The 2731-nt window shown below is 38.0% G+C and overlaps 1 non-coding gene across 1 annotated transcript; it reads left to right on the top strand.

The window, feature by feature from the left end:
- The first annotated feature begins 958 nt into the window (after positions 1-958).
- Positions 959-1091, top strand: LOC122432148. The gene has a single exon (XR_006266762.1). It is a non-coding gene; the product is annotated as a U11 spliceosomal RNA (small nuclear RNA).
- Positions 1092-2731: the final 1640 nt, after the last annotated feature.

Below are 2731 nucleotides of genomic sequence, written 5' to 3'. Positions count from 1 at the left end.
AGAGACAAACTTGTGAAAACTACTTTCTTAATGGATTATTTGAAAGTATTTATGCAACTTCAATGATGGTTAGGGTACACAATGTAATTATTCTTAGCTTCATTCCTGAACTGAACTTGGGTTTGCCATGCAGCAAAACCAAATTACTGAAACCAGGTTGTGGTGAAGAAAAATACAGTGCTTATTACAGGCACAAAACAAAGAGTATGGGTGGCTTATGCTCAAAAATCTGAACTCCCTGAAAGTTTTCAAGGAAAGGTTTTTAAAGGCAGCATTTGGGGTGAGGGCTGCATGGTGCATGACTTTCTTCTGACTGGTTGATGGTGAGGTAAAAGAGTGATGTTTCAAGAATCTTGATCATCAAACTTCTGGTTGCAGTCTGGAGTTCACAACCTTCTGTCCAGCATGTAGTCACCATCATCTACCAGTCTGGGTAAATTAGGACGGGGGGTACTTTGCTACTGCAGAACAACTCAAAGATCTGTGTCAAATTGTTATATATATTGCTTGAGGGGGAACTAGGGCTCAGGGTGGGGGGGGTTGTTGCTGTTTTTCTTTGTTTTAGATTTTTTGATGTGGATCATTTTTGTGTCTTTATTGAACGTAGGAGTCTATGACTGAACTATCATCATTACTTTTCTTGTTTAACTGCTTCTCCTTTGTCTTTTCATTTTCTCACTCCTCTAATTAATAACTGCATGTGTTTGCTCTTTGGAACACAGAGAAGGCCTTGGAGACTAAAGCTTTTATCTAAAACCAAGAAAGAGGAGACAAGAAGGAGCTTTTGTACCTGAAAGGGCCCCACAGGGTCCTGTTCTGCTTCATCATTAAGCCACTTGCTTGTCTTGTTTTATAAATGTTTAATAAGAAGGTAGTCAAATTACAGTTTTGCAAGAATCTCTTGCTAGGATGCTGTTAGGCAAAATAATGGTTTTTGGTGATTTAAAAAATAGATATTAAAAAGGGGGGCTTCTGTTACAAGTGCCACAGGTAGGGCAGTTTGTCCTTCCTGAGGAACTGATATCAAGAAATTTCAGAAGCATAATTTTTTTGTACTTAGGCAGCTCGTAGTCATCGGTTCTGGTACCCCACTCTCCCACCAAAAAAATAGGTATAATGCTTACTGCTGAAGCAATATTTTTTAAAGATAAAAGTTTATCAACCAATAATGTTGTTTCTTTCCTCTCCTTCATTCTTCTGCTTTTCTTCTTTCTTTTGTTATCTTCATCCATCCATTGCTTCCCTTTTGTGTTTATATTATTTATTTTAGAGCTGTGTAACTTTAGAGGATGATCACTGCATTTTCATATTCCAAACATTTTGGGGAAAAAGTTGTCATTTTGGAAAAGTAAGCTGTCACAATATTAATTTAATTTTACTTTTTTTTTCATTTTTTTAGAAAATGTAAATTTATCAAAATTAAGCATATTTTTAGAAACATTTTTAAAGATATCTTAATATGGAAAATTTCAAACATACCAAAAGCTGATATTATGGTAAAATAAATCCCTTTTACTCAATATTCATCTTCAGCAATTGCCAACTTATGAACAGTTTTGTTTCACTGATCTCCCCACTTTCATTTTACAATTTTGGGGACTTTTTCAGGGCAAAATGCCAGGCATTATGCCATTTCACCTCTAAATACATTATCATGCACTGCTAACATACACTTTCTTTTTACACATTCATCATGCCATTAACACATCTAAAATTAAAATAAAGCACTATTTCACACCAATATTTCATACTCAGATTGCCCTGATTATCTCAAAACCATTTTTTCACTGTGAGATTGTTTAAATCAAAATTCAAATAATATCCATAAATCATATTTGGTTCTTATGCTTTTCTGATTTTCCCATTGGCTGTTTCTGAGGGGTTAGGAAAGAATCCATTATTTATTCTGTAGAATTCTCACATTTTGCATCTGGTTAATGAGTTCTTTGGGCTTCCCTGGTAGCTCAGCTGGTAAAGAATTTGCTGGCAATGAAGGAGACCCTGGTTTGATTCCTGGGTTGGGAAGATCCCCTGGAGAAGGGATAGGCTACCCACTCCAGTATTCTTGAGCTTCCTTGGTGGCTCAGACGGTAAAGAATCCACCTACAATGCAGGAGACCTGGGTTCAATCCCTGGGTTTGGAAGATCCCCTGGAGGCGTGCATGGCAACCACTCCAGTGTTCTTGCCTGGAGAATCCCCATGGACAGAGAAGCCTGGTGGGCTGCAGTCCATGGGGTCACAAAGAGTCGGACACGACTGAGCGACTAAGCACAGCATATCACAATGAATTATTTGTGGCATCATTTAATATATTTCTCTTTCTCAGTGTGTATCCTACACCCTGGTAGTGAGGTGCAGTTATAATTCAAGTAAATATTTTTCAATAAGACATCATACATGGTATTGTAAATTTCCTATTTTTATGAGAAATTTAACTCAATTCAATTCAGTCACTCAGTCGTGTCCGACTCTTTGCAACCCCATGGACTGCAGCACACCAGGCTTCCCTGTCCATCACCAACTCCCAGAGCCTACTCAAACTCATGTCCATGGCGTTGGTGATGCCATCCAACCATCTCATCCTCTGTCCTCCCCTTCTCCTAGTGGTGCTAACTAGTGGTGCTAACATTCTCTGGAACATTCAGGTTGTGTCAGTGTGATCCGTCCAAATAAAAATTTCACACCAACAAATCTTTGGATGATTTTGATCCTTTGGAGTTTACAAAATGA

Source organism: Cervus canadensis, chromosome 30, assembly GCF_019320065.1.
Source record: "Cervus canadensis isolate Bull #8, Minnesota chromosome 30, ASM1932006v1, whole genome shotgun sequence".
Taxonomy (NCBI): Eukaryota; Metazoa; Chordata; class Mammalia; order Artiodactyla; family Cervidae; genus Cervus; species Cervus canadensis.
This window is presented reverse-complemented; position numbering and strand designations above follow the sequence as displayed.